General features: G+C 38.5%; 1 non-coding gene across 1 annotated transcript; it reads left to right on the top strand.

Annotated features, from left to right (window-relative positions):
* Positions 1 to 3062: 3062 nt before the first annotated feature.
* Positions 3063 to 3170, top strand: LOC148548959 (small nucleolar RNA R71). The gene has a single exon (XR_015897128.1). It is a non-coding gene; the product is annotated as a small nucleolar RNA R71 (small nucleolar RNA).
* The last annotated feature ends 9925 nt before the right edge of the window (positions 3171 to 13095 follow it).

Below are 13095 nucleotides of genomic sequence, written 5' to 3'. Positions count from 1 at the left end.
AAAGACATATGCACTGTTCAAGCATTCATTCAGAAAACAAGAAGCATTGTCACCACATCAATATAATTAAACTAAGTTCAAGGATAAATTTGAAACTCATGTACTTCTTGTTCTTTTGAATTAAAACAGTTTTTATTTTAAGAGAGGTGATGGATTCATAGGACATTCATAACTTTAAGACAAAGTTACTAACTACTAATGATCATGTAATGAAGACACAAACACAATTAGGCACATAACATAAAAAAAAATGAAAAGCAGAAGAAATAAGAACAAGGAATGAATCCACCTTAGTGATGGTGGCGTTTCCTTCTTGAGGAACCAAAGATGTCCTTGAGCTCTTCTATGTCTCTTCCTTGTCTTTGTTGCTCCTCCCTCATTGCTTTTTGATCTTCTCTTATTTTATGAAGGATGATGGAGTGCTTTTGATGTTCCACCCTTAATTGTCCCATGTTGGAACTTAATTCTCCTAGGGAGGTGTTGATTTGCTCCTAATATTTATGTGGAGGGAAGTGCCTCCCCTGAGGTATCTCAGGGATCTCTTGATTTGCAGCCACATGTTCTACCACTGAGCTATAGACCCTTGAGATGAATCTTTCCATCTCCCATGACTCGGAGGTGGAAGCCTTTGTCTTCCCTTCCCCTCTTTCAGAGGTTTAGGTGCCATCAATGGTAATGGAAAAACAAAAAGCTTATGCTTTTACCACACCAAACTTAGAATGTTGCTCGCCCTCGAGCAAAAGAAGAAGGAATAGAAGAAGAAGATATGGAGGAGATGTGTGTATGGATGTGAGTGGTGGATGAAAAACAGAAGGGATGGTCATGAATGGAGAGATAGAGGGTGAGGTGGGTGGGGATCCTGTGAGATTCACAGATCCTGAGATGATCCTGTGGGTCCACAGATCCTGAGATGATCCTGTGGGGTCCACAGATCTTGAGGTGTCAAGGCATTTACATCCCTGCACTAATTTAGGCATGCAAAATGCCCTTGCACACAACTCTGGGCGTTCAGCGCCAGGTTGGTGCCCATTTTGGGCGTTCAACGCCCATTTGTTGCCATTTCTGGCGTTGAACGCCAGAACCATGCTTGTTCTGGGCGTTCAGCGCCAGGATGTTGCCCATTTTGGGCGTTCAGCGCCAGAACCATGCTCTGTTCTGGCGTTGAACGCCAGGCAGATGCTTCCTCCAGGGTGTGATTTTTCTTCTGCTATTTTTGATTCCGTTTTCAATTTTTATATTTATTTTGTGACTCCACATGATCATGAACCTAATAAAACATGAAAAACAAAAACAAAATTAGATAAATAAACATTGGGTTGCCTCCCAACAAGCGCTTCTTTAATATCAATAGCTTGACAGTGGGCTCTCATGGAGCCTCACAGATGTTTAGAGCATTGTTGAGACTCTCCAACACCAAACTTAGAGTTTGGATATGGGAGTTCAATACCAAACTTAGAGTTTGGTTGTGGCCTCCCAACACCAAACTTAGAGTTTGACTGTGGGGGCTTGGGTTGACTCTGCTTTGAGAGAAGCTTTTCATGCTTCCTCTCCAAGGTTGCAGAGGGAGATCCTTGAGTTTTAAACACAAGGGAGTCCTCATTTCATTGAAGGACTAGTTCACCTCTGTCAACATCAATCACAGCTCTTGCTGTGGCCAGGAAAGGTCTTCCTAGGATGATGGATTCATCCTCTTCCTTTCCAGTATCCAGGACTATGAAATCAGCAGGGATGTAAAGGCCTTCAACCTTTACTAACACGTCCTCTACTTGTCCATATGCCTGTTTTCTTGAATTGTCTGCCATCTCTAATGAGATTTTAGCAGCTTACACCCCATAGATTCCTAGTTTCTCTATTACAGAGAGGGGCATGAGGTTTATTTCTGAACCAAGGTCACACAAAGCCTTAAAGATCATGGTGCCTATGGTACAGGGTATTATGAACTTTCCAAGATCCTGTCTCTTCTGAGGCAATGTCAGTTGATCCAGATCACTTAGTTCATTGATGAACAAGGGAGGTTTAACTTCCCAAGTATCAATGCCAAATAATTTGGCATTTAGCTTCATGATTGCACCAAGAAACTTGGCAGTTTGCTCTTCAGTAACATCCTCATTCTCTTCAGAAGAGGAATACTCATCAGAGCTCATGAAGGGCATAAGGAGGTTCAATGGAATCTCTATGGTCTCTACATGAGCCTCAGAGTCCTTTGGTTCCTCAGAGGGAAGCTCCTTATTGATCACTGGACGTCCCAGGAGGTCTTCCTCACTGGGATTCACGTCCTCCTCTCCCTCTTTGGGTTCGGCCATGGTACTTATGTCAATGCCCTTGCACTCTCCTTTTGGGTTCTCTTTTGTATTGCTTGGGAGAGTACTAGGAAGGATTTCAGTGATCCTCTTACTCAGCTGGCCCACTTGTGCTTCCAAATTTCTAATGGAAGACCTTGTTTCATTCATGAAACTCACAGTGGCCTTGGACAGATCAGAGACTAAGTTTGCCAAATTAGAAGTATTTTGTTCAGAGTTCTCTGTCTGTTGCTGAGTGGATGATGGAAAAGGTTTATTATTGTTAAACCTGTTTCCTCCACCATTATTAAAGCCTTGTTGAGGCTTTTGATCCTTGCATGAGAAATTTGGATGATTTCTCCATGATGAGTTATAGGTGTTTCCATAAGGTTCACCTAAGTAATTCACCTCTGCTATTGCAGGGTTCTCAGGATCATAAGCTTCTTCTTCAGAAGATGCCTCTTGAGTACTGTTGGATGCAGCTTGCATTCCATTCAGACTCTGAGAAATCATATTGACTTGCTGAGTCAATATTTTATTCTGAGCCAATATGGCATTCAGAGTATCAATCTCAAGAACTCCCTTCTTCATAGGCGTCCCATTATTCACAGGATTCCTTTCAGAAGTGTACATGAACTGGTTATTAGCAACCATGTCAATGAGTTCTTGAGCTTCTGTAGGTGTTTTCTTTAGGTGAATGGATCCACCTGCAGAAGTATCCAATGACATCTTAGCTAAGTCAGACAGACCATCATAGAATATATCCAGGATGATCCATTCTGAAAGCATGTCAGAAGGACACTTTTTGGTCAACTGTTTGTATCTTTCCCAAGCTTCATAGAGGGATTCACCTTCTTTCTGTTTGAAAGTTTGAACATCCACTCTAAGCTTGCTCAGCTTTTGAGGAGGAAAGAACTTGGCTGAGAAAGTCGTGACCAGCTTATCCCAAGAGTTCAGGCTATCTTTAGGTTGAGAGTTCAACCATATTCTAGCTCTGTCTCTTACAGCAAAAGGGAAAAGCATGAGCCTGTAGACTTCAGGATCTACTCCATTAGTCTTAACAGTATCACAGATCTGCAAGAATTCAGTTAAGAACTAAAAAGGATCTTCAGATGGAAGTCCATGAAACTTGCAGTTCTGCTGCATCAGAGAAACTAATTGAGGTTTCAGCTCAAGGTTGTTTGCTCCAATGGCAGGAATAGAGATGCTTCTTCCATGTAAATTGGAATTAGGTGCAGTAAAGTCACCAAGCATCCTCCTTTCATTATTATTATTTTCGGCTGCCATCTCCTCTTCTTGTTCGAAAATTTCTGAAAGGTTATCTCTGGATTGTTGTAATTTAGCTTCTCTTAATTTTCTCTTCAGAGTCCTTTCAGGTTCTGGATCTGCTTCAACAAGAATATTCTTGTCCTTGCTCCTGCTCATATGACAAAGAAGAGGGCACAAAAATAATAATAATAATAATAATATGGATCCTTTATACCACAGTATAGGGATCCCTTTGTGAGTGGAAGAAAAGAGGGAGACAAAGAATGTGATGTAAAGAAAGAAACACAACTGTGAGGAGGGCAGAGATGTGAGATGAGATGTTAGTAAATGAATAAATAAATAGAATAAGATGGGAGAGGGAGAATTTTCGAAAATGATTTTTTGAAAAAGAGTTAGTGATTTTCGAAAATAGTTTTTGAAAAAGGTTAGTATTTTTTTGAAAATTTTTTTTTAAATCAAAAATAAAAATAATTAGTTAATAAAAAAGAAATTTTAAAGAGGGAAGATATTTTCGAAAATTAGAGAGAGAGAGAGAGTTAGTTAGATAGTTTTGAAAAAGTTAAGAAACAAACAAAAAGTTAGTTAGTTAGTTGAAACAAATTTTGAAAAGATAAGAAGTTAGGAAGTTGGAGAAGATATTTTGAAATTAGATTTTTGAAAAAGATAAGATGAGAAGATATTTTTGAGAAGATATGATTGAAATTAGTTTTGAAAAAGATTTGATTTTTAAAATCACAATTAATGACTTGATCCACAAGAAATCACAAGATATGATTCTAGAACTCAAAGTTTGAATCTTTCTTAACAAGTAAGTAACAAACTTGAAATTTTTGAATCAAAACATTAATTGTTATTGTTATTTTCAAAAATTTGATATAAAAATAAGAAAAAGATTTTTGAAAAATATTTTTGGAATTTTCGAAAATAACTAAGAAATTTGAAAAAGATTTTGAAAAAGATAAGATTTTCAAATTGAAAATTTGATTTGACTCATAAGAAACAACTTGATTTTAAAAATTTTTGAAAAAGTCAATCCAAATTTTCGAATTTGATAAGAGAAAAAGGAAAAGATATTTTTTTTATTTTTGAAATTTTTTTTTATGATGAGAGAGAAAAACATGAAAAAGATGTAATGCATGAAAATTTTAGATCAAAACTATGAATGTATGCAAGAATGCTATGAATGTCAAGATGAACACCAAGAACACTGTGAATATCATGATGAACATCAAGAACATATTTTTGAAAAAGTTTATATGCAAAGAAAACATGCAAGACACCAAACTTAGAAATCTTTCATGTTTAGACTCTAATAAATAAAAAATGCACATGTAAAACAAGAAAAGACACAAAACAAGAAAACATCAAGATCAAACAAGAAGACTGACCAAGAACAACTTGAAGATCATGAAGAACACTATGAATGCATGAAATTTTCGAAAAATGCAAGATGCACATGCAATTGACACCAAACTTATAACATGACTCAAGACTCAAACAAGAAACACAAAAAATATTTTTGATTTTTATGATTTTCTAATTTTTATTTTTTTGTTTTTCGAAAATTCTTTTGAAAAACAAAAATAAGGATTCCAAAATTTTTAATATGAGTTCCAGGAATCTTATATTCTTTAGTCTAAAGCTCCAATCAAAGGGGTCAGGCATGGCTTAATAGCCAGCCAAGCTTTAGTATGTAACTCAGACATGACACGCCTGACATGCCCTACAGTCGTATTAGACATGGCTTTACAGCCAGCCAGGCTTCAACATGATTCATGAAACACTAGAATTCATTCTTAAAAATTCTGAAGGAAAATATATTTTTGAAAACATTTTTTTTTTGAAAGCAAAGGAGAAAATTTTAAAAGATTTTTGAAAAATTTTTGAAAAGAAAACAAAAAGAAAATTACCTAATCTGAGCAACAAGATGAACCGTCAGTTGTCCAAACTCGAACAATCCCCGGCAACGGCGCCAAAAACTTGGTGCACAAAATTGTGATCTCTGGTAATGGCTCCAAAAACTTGGTGCTCTAATCTCAATTCATAATTTGTCATAATTTCGATACAACTAACCAGCAAGTGCACTGGGTCGTCCAAGTAATAAACCTTACGTGAGTAAGGGTCGATCCCACGGAGATTGTTGGTATGAAGCAAGCTATGGTCACCTTGTAAATCTCAGTCAGGAGGATAATAATTGATTATGGAGTTTTCGAAAATAATACTAATTAAACAGAAAATAAGGATAGAAACACTTATGTAATTCATTGGTGAGAATTTCAGATAAGCGTATAGAGATGCTTTCGTTCCTCTGAATCTCTACTTACCCGCTGTCTTCATCCAATCAGTCTTACTCCTTTCCATGGCTGGCTTTATGCAAGGGCATCACCGTTGTCAGTGGCTACATCCCCTCCTCTTGTGAAAATGGTCCAAGATGCCCTGTCACGGCACAGCTAATCATTTGAGGTTCCCGATCATGCTGGAATAGGATTCACCCTCCTTTTGCGTCTGTCACTACGTCCAGCACTCGGGAGTTTGAAGCTCGTCACAGTCATTCAATCATTGAATCCTACTCGGAATACCACAGACAAGGTTTAGACTTTTCGGATTCTCTTGAATGCCGCCATCAATCTAGCTTACACCACGAAGATTCTGATTAAGAGATCTAAGAGATACTCATTCAATCTAAGGTAGAACGGAAGTGGTTGTCAGGCACGCGTTCATAGGGAATGATGATGATTGTCACGTTCATCACATTCAGGTTGAAGTACGAATGAATATCTTAGAAGCGGAACAAGTTGAATTGAATAGAAAACAGTAGTACTTTGCATTAATCTTTGAGGAACAGCAGAGCTCCACACCTTAATCTATGGAGTGTAGAAACTCTACCGTTGAAAATACATCAGTGAAGAAGGTTCAGGCATGGCCGAGAGGCCAGCCCTCAAACGTGATCTAAGATAGCATACAACTGATCAAAGATCAAAAGCTGATCAAAGATACCTAATACAATAGTAAAAGGTCCTATTTATAATAAACTAGCTACTAGGGTTTACAGAAGTACGTAATTGATGCATAAATCCACTTCCGGGGCCCACTTGGTGTGTGCTTGGGCTGAGCTTAAGTGTTGCACGTGTAGAGGTCCTTCTTGGAGTTGAACGCCAGCTTTTGTGCCAGTTTGGGCGTTCAACTCTGGTTTTGGCTCCTTTTCTGGCGCTGGACGCCAGATTTGGGCAGAAAGCTGGCGTTGAACGCCAGTTTACATCATCTATTCTTAGCCAAAGTATGGACTATTATATATTTCTGGAAAGCCCTGGATGTCTACTTTCCAACGCAATTGGAAGCGCGCCATTTCGAGTTCTGTAGCTCCAGAAAATCCACTTTGAGTGTAGGAAGGTCAGAATCCAACAGCATCAGCAGTCCTTCTTCAACCTCTGAATCTGATTTCTGCTCAAGTCCCTCAATTTCAGCCAGAAAATACCTGAAATCACAGAAAAACACACAAACTCATAGTAAAGTCCAGAAATATGAATTTAACATAAAAACTAATGAAAACATCCCTAAAAGTAACTAGATCCTACTAAAAACATACTAAAAACAATGTCAAAAAGCGTATAAATTATCTGCTCATCACACCCATTGCCTAGTACAGAGGAGTCAAAGAAGAATGTAGAAGAGGCAGAACAAGAAATTAATCTTGCACAGATGGAGGAAACAATGAAGATCCTGAAACCATATGTGCCAAAAGCACCATACCCTTAGAGACTTAGAGGTGGGGAGAAAGAGAAGACATACTCTAGGTTCCTAGATACATTCAAATCCCTCCACATCAACATTCTTTTCATCAAAACCCTCCAACAGATGCCATCAAACATCAAATGCATGAAGGAGTTGCTAACCAAGAAGAGTACCTTAAAGGGTGGGCAAACAATAGTGATGAATAAGGAAAGCAGTACCCTTATTCAGAAGGAGTTACCCTCAAAGAAGAAGGATCCAGGGAGTATTCACATCCCTTGTGCTATAGAAGATACAATGATTGATAGAGGATTTTGTGATCTGGGAGCAAGCATAAATCTAATGCCCCTGTCTCTCTTGAAAAAGCTGCAGATCAATGAATCAAAACCCACAGATGTAATTCTCCAATTGGCTGACAAGACCTAGAAACAAGTAATAGGGGTGGTTGAAAATGTATTGGTGAAGGTAGGAAGGTACTTCCTCCCTACAGATTTTGTTGTTCTTGAAATGGAAGAAAGCTATCTTCACCCAATAATTCTGTGGAGACCATTCTTGGCTACTGCCAGGGCACTCATAGATGTGGAGCAAGGAAAGTTGATATTGAGAATACATGATGAACAACTCACCTTTCATGTCTTCAAACCCACACATGAATCTGAACGAGAAAACAAGGAGTTGAAGGATGGTCACAATGAATTGTTCTGGAGAAAAGTAACAGTGAACCACAAGTAGAGCCCCTAGAGACCTCCTTGGTAGAAAACCAAGAAGTCTAAGTAATACCACAACCAAAGGAGTCCAAAGAAGATCAAAGACCACAAGATTCAAAAGAAACAATCAACAAAGACCTTCCTGACATGAGAATCACTGAAGCACAACTTGAAGGAGAGAAGAGAATTGGAAAGAAGATACCAAGGAGATGAAAGAACAAAAAGATCCCTACAGAGGACTTTTTCCCAAGGGATCAAGTGATATCAATCCACCACCCACTAATCCCACCTCATCTTCCTACCATTCCATCTCAGCAGCCTCAAGTGTTCACTGTCAACAGGATCCTATCCTTGGAGCATGTAGAAATTCTCAAAGAAGCAAGTGGAGGTAAATTCACAATTAGAGGGGAGGATCTGAGATATTACAACCCTCCCTAACAGAGAACCAATGTCAAGCTAGTGATAATAAAAGAGCGCTCCATGGGAGGCAGCCCATGTTTTAAGAATGCTTGCTTTTACTGCTTTAATATCAATAATCAATGGTTTCCTAGCATGAAGTCAGGCTTTCAGAAACAAATTTGACACTTACATTAAACATTAAGCATATGTTTGATCTCTAAGTTTGGTGTGCCTAAGGGCACTCTAAGATGGTTTTCTAAGTATAATGATCATATAACCATCTTGGAATATATGCTCATTCATTTTCTTGAAGTATATAACCAAACATTGAGTTGATGTTGTAACATATGCTATAAATTCAAGGAAGGTCAATTTGTTCTAAGGCTAAAATTTCATGAAAGGTGACCCATGTTCTGCATTATTTTGAGTTACTTTTTTTATTATTTCTTTAGCATAGAAAAAAATGTTCCTTATGATGCATAAATCAAAAGTGACAAGAGTTTCATTAATATTCACATGAACCACTTGGTGGATTTAATTATTTGAACTACAAAACACTAAGTTTGGTGTCCACCAAGGCTATATAAGTGCTTAAAAAGAGTCACAGCTGGTTGATAATTCATGAAGAATATTTAGTCAATTCTTTTTAATGTTTAAATTTAGTCATTGCTTCTCATTTGTTTTACCGTCACCTATTTGAATTTATTTCTTTGTTTTGTTATGGTGAATAGGTATAGGAAAGAGAAGATGGATGGAACAGATAAGAGGAGGCAAGGTACGGCTATCATAGAAAAAAAAAGTAGGTCACATGGCTTTGGAAGTTACTCCTTGGGAAGTACAAATCTGCACATTGTTGGGAGATGTAGACCACCCAGATGACCGAACCTATATGCCCAATGAGGAGGCAATCCTTGTCCTCACACAACTCTACATGCACACCATTCATTCTCATCACAACAAAAGCATCCTCACCATTCATCCTTCATCAATGTTTGCTATAAATAGCTTCACTTGAACCATGCCTCATATTTCAATTTTTCACCTTCTTGCATTAATAAGTTCAGTTTTTGTGTTCCTTAAAGTTTAATTCACCAACTGTGTTCTGCTTGAGTCAAGCCACCCTTGTCCCTTGTGATCTCACAACCATACTTCACCCTCAAGCCACATTCTCATCCTACATTCCACAACACTAGCCACTCCTCCTTACCACTTCTCTATCCCTTATTCGGCCAATATCAAGGCAATTATGGCATCTTCATCAAGCTTCAAAAGAAGGAGAGGGAAAGAGCCTATTGAAGAAGAAGAAAATACCTATGATAGATGGAAGTTCAAATCAGTGTTCCATTAAATTCAACTTGAATAGATGAGACCCAAAGGGATACTGCCAGAAATCCCTTTCCAGCTTCCTGAAGATGAGTGCCCAGAGATTAGAGAGAAGATTAGAAAAAGGAAATGGGTCACAATGCTAGCATTGTGAGGGAGTTTTATGCCAATACAGTGAGGCTGGATACAATCATTGACACAACTTACAAAAGTTATATAAGGGTTGTGGAGGTTAACTTTAGTCCAAAGACTATCATGAAGGTCCTAGGCCTAAGAGCAGCACACTTTGATAAAGCTAGTTATCATGAGAGAATAAGTGGCAACCCGGACTGTGATGAGATTGCTAGTGATATTTGTGTACTTCATGCTGACTGGGTGAGGGACTCCATTGGAATGCCAAGGTTTCCGAGAAGAGAGGATCTCACCCCAGAAGCAAAAGGGTGGTATGAACTTGTAAGGAGATCAATCCTAGCCACTGTAAACACTTCAGAGGTTAACATCAAAAGAGCTACCATGGTGCATTGCATTATGGTAGGAGGAGAGATTAAAGTTCACGAGCTCATTGCCAAGGACATTCAAAAGATTTCTGAGAAGAGTTCCGCTAAAGCCTGGCTCTACTACCCAAGCACCATCATTCATCTATGCATAAAGGCTAGGGTGCCACTAGAAGATGCAAATCCTATTTGGTTTACCCTAGGTAGGCCAATCACTATTGAGAGAATGATGAATGTCATAGTTGTCCAAGAACGAAGAAGACTACAAAGGAGAAGAAGAAGAGAGGAACTACAAGAAGAAGAGCAACAGGAAGAAGGACAGCAAGAGGAGCAACAAATTCCAGCACAAACTACTATGGACATGAGCCGAATACAAGAAGCTGTTGAAGGGCTATCCCAGCAATACATGAGGGCTCAAGAAAAACAAGAGGAATTCCAGTTGAGGATGATGGATCAGCAAAGAGATTTTCAGTCAATATTTATGGATCTGCAAAGAGAACAATCTGCTCAATTCCAAGAATCCTTCAACAAGTTGTACCAACAACAAGCTGAGCAAGAAAAGTACATCCAAAACATATATAACTGGAAGAATGTATATCATACAGCTGGAGAAGCTAGGCATTTAGATAGGATGGAATATGACATAGACACTCAAGCAAAGCTCAGCTATCTAGTTACCAGCATACATGTCTTGAGTCAAGAGATCCCACCATACGAAACGGTCAATCAACCAAAAGACGCACAAATGGCGAGAGCTAAAAGAAATGAAGAAAGGATGAAGAAAAGGTTGAAAGATGATGGACTTTGGGAAGAGAACTTTGAGCCTGAAAAACAACGAGAAGAAGCAAGAAGGAAAACGAAGCAAGAGCCAAAGAGAAAAGGGGAATAAAGCAAAGGAAAGCAACCCAAATACTGAAAGGTGGTGTCACTCCTTGATCATCAATTTAATAAGGAAGAACTTGCTTCCAATATCTTCTGTTTTAATAGTTTGTGATTAGTTTACTGTCATTTGAATTTTGCTATTTACTTTCTTCAATTTTCAAATTAAGTGTTCTAGCCTAAGTGTCTGTTGCAATTTCATCCTGCTTGAATATATGTTGTCCCCTTTGTCTTTAATTAAATAAAATAAAATGTTTGAAACAGAATGTGTAATTGTCCAAATTGGTAGGAAACAGAATAAGGTTGAGTGGTGGTATATGCTTGATTGTTTAGCAAGCTCACTAATAAGGATGAAAGGTAGAATGTTTCTTTTTAGCATAAACTGAGTTGCTGTCTGTGAAACCTTAGTAAACAAACATTCTTGGAAGAAAGAAAGAACAAAAGCAAAAGAAACAAAGAATAAAGCTAGGCACCAATAGTTTGAACCTTAAGGCATGTGTCTGTGGTGTTTTTGTGCAAGGATCTGCTTGAATGAGTAAGTTCTTAGGAGTGCTTCATCACTTGACAACTTGGGTTAACTAAACCGGGATTGTCAACTGAAAATTCACTATCAAAAGCAACCTTGTCACAAAATATTTAGCAACCCAAAGAGGTGCTGGACACCAAGGTCTAAAGAATGAATAACAAACCATGTGCCTGTGGTGAATATGTGCTGAGGAGAGACTTGGGTGATTAAGTCCTTAGAGGTGTTTTAACACTTAGCACCTTGAACCAACTAGTTTGGGAGTGTTGACTGAAAGCCTACTTTAAAGAGTTGCCTCAAAAACAGAACACTAAGCTGCAATAAAGAATAAGTTCTCAGCAAAAGAAAAACAAGGAAATCAAATACCAAGGATTAGTGAATAACAAGGATTCATAGCAGCACCTCAACCAACACTAAAAGGGAGATTTCACACCTAGAAACTAATAAAAGTTGAGCTACAAACATATCCTCCATAAAACCCCATGAACCAAGTTAATTGCTTTCTGATAAGGACATACATCTCTCTCTGTTGCATTCATTTTTCTCATGATTCACTGCTTGCTTGGGGACAAGCAAGATTTAAGTTTGGTGTTGTGATGCCAAGGCATCTTAGGCTAGTTTCACTAGCCTTTTTCATTTGTTTTATTAGATTTTATGCACTTTCTTGAGTAATAAGTAAGTATTTGGATGAAAGTTTCATGCATACCTTGATTCATTCAAACATGGTTAAATTGATGCATTTTCACGAGATTTATGCTATATTTACTTGTGTGCTAAGAATGATGCAAACTCTTATGAATCTAGCAAAGATTTGATGTATATGTATTGGTTGATGATAGGTGAAAAGAAGCAAGGAAGAAGTATGGAAAGAAGATGAGGAAAGGCAAGCAAACAAGCAATAAAAAGAGCCATGGAAAGAAGAAAAGGAAGCAACGTTGGTGGCCAAAGTTGGCTCACCAACGTTGCTTCAAACATTGGAAGAAAGGGCAATGCAACGTTGGTGGCCAAAGTTGGCTCACCGACATTGCTGGCAATGTTTTGCAAGTTCTGGTGCCAACGTTGGAGGGAACGTTAGTAAACTAACCTTACCTCCAACATTTTCGATACAGTTTGCTTTCTAGAATTAGAAAAATTGGCTGTGATGCGTACGCGTGGGTGACGCACACGTGTGAATCGTGGAATTTTGATACTCCACACGTACGCGTGGATGATGCACATGCATGTCAAAGCCAACGTTGGAGGGAACGTTGCCAAACCAACGTTACCTCCAACGCTTGCGATAAAAAGTTCAATTCTGGAGGTGGAGAAATTAGCAGTGACGCGCACGTGTGAGCATGGAAATTTGACACTCCACGCGCACGCGTGGGTGACGCGCACGCGTGGGTAAGCCAACGTTAGAGGGAACGTTGCCAAACCAATGCTGAGTCCAACGTCTGCGATAATTTTTCAAATCTGGAGTTGGGAAATTTTTAGTGAAGCGTATGCGTCGATGA

The sequence above is a fragment of the Arachis ipaensis genome, chromosome B8, assembly GCF_059453495.1.
Source record: "Arachis ipaensis isolate K30076 ecotype BB chromosome B8, ASM5945349v1, whole genome shotgun sequence".
Lineage (NCBI taxonomy): Eukaryota > Viridiplantae > Streptophyta > Magnoliopsida > Fabales > Fabaceae > Arachis > Arachis ipaensis.
Note: the sequence above shows the minus strand (reverse complement) of the source record. Positions and strands in the feature narration are given on the sequence as shown.